The sequence below is a fragment of the Anomaloglossus baeobatrachus genome, chromosome 3 (assembly GCF_048569485.1).
Source record: "Anomaloglossus baeobatrachus isolate aAnoBae1 chromosome 3, aAnoBae1.hap1, whole genome shotgun sequence".
NCBI classification, from domain to species: Eukaryota; Metazoa; Chordata; class Amphibia; order Anura; family Aromobatidae; genus Anomaloglossus; species Anomaloglossus baeobatrachus.
Window position 1 is genome coordinate 150,140,452 of NC_134355.1, and position 1,359 is coordinate 150,141,810.

General features: G+C 36.8%; 1 non-coding gene across 1 annotated transcript; it reads right to left on the bottom strand.

The window, feature by feature from the left end:
• Positions 1 to 224: 224 nt before the first annotated feature.
• Positions 225 to 307, bottom strand: TRNAL-UAA (transfer RNA leucine (anticodon UAA)). The gene has a single exon. It is a non-coding gene; the product is annotated as a tRNA-Leu (tRNA).
• Between the last annotated feature and the right edge of the window lie 1,052 nt (positions 308 to 1,359).

Sequence of the window (1,359 nt, forward strand, 5' to 3'; positions counted from 1 at the left end):
TTTTTTCAATGTTTTTTCTGTGTTTGAAGCAGGGAGTTCACTGTAGTGATCATGATATGACATACTAGAGCTTCATTTCATAATGAATGCCATACTCATGAAAGTGCAATACTCAGGAATATTGTAGGTGTATGACTGTGCTATTGGGCAACAAGAGCTTTCCTGTTGCTTAGACATTATTCCTTTTAAAAAAAACTCTTGCAAAATTTCAAGAGAAAAAGTCATACCAGGAGTGGGGTTCGAACCCACGCGGACATATGTCCATTGGATCTTAAGTCCAACGCCTTAACCACTCGGCCATCCTGGTGGGTGCCTTTTAAAGCTTAGCTTGCAATCACAGCTGATGGTTCATGAATTCAGGGATATCAGTGAAGTTTAAACTAACACTTTTCTTCATTTTATAAGTTACTTATCAAGAGCATTACTGTAGACTGGCCATCAGTATGCACCAACATAGGGAAAGTGTAGAAGAGACCTGGCATCAGATTTCAGTTGTAACAATGTGTGAATCTGCAAGAGCATGGCCAGAAGGATTCAGGCAGCGTTGAAAGCCAAAAGTGAATTTACAAAACACTAATAAAAAGTAAAATGTAGAATTTTAAGAGCAATGCAGTAACGTGACAAGAATCTGCTTAACTAATCATATTCTAAATACAGTGGAACCTTAGATTAGGAGTAACTTGGTTTGAGAGCATTTTGCAAGACAAGCTTTTTACAAATTTGTAACTTGTTTAAGAGCAATGATTTTCAATAAGAGCAAATACTCACCGTGTACACTTCCGATTCCGTCCTTTCACCACAATCTGACCGACTCTGGAGGTAACTTTCTGTACATATGTAGTGTATACAATATACCACTGTACAGTACAGTATATACTATATAGAAGGTCTATCAATTTGCATTTGTGGATACATTATTGTACTTTCTTATTGATAACCAGTACAGCACATTGCTTATACTGTACCTCTCACATACCAATTTTTTTTTTATTGTAAGCTAACGTACAGTTTAATTAGTTTTATATGCTTTTTTACTGTACTGCACAGAATTTTCTATTAGTGGACTGTAATAATTTTATATGAATACAGTACATTACTTTGTACTACTGTAATCTAATATATAAAGCTGAATGTGTGTATGTATGTATGTATGTGTGTATGTATGTATGTATGTCCAGGATTGGCATCTGCACCGTCGCAGCTACAGCCATAACATTTTGCACACTCATGCGTCTGGCCCCCGAGAGCATCATAGGCTATGTTGAGAGGCGAAATTTTCACCCCGTGCGTTCCAATTTACCAATCAATTTTGCCCCAATCTACATAATGGGGAAAAAGTAAAACGAAAAGTGTATCCGC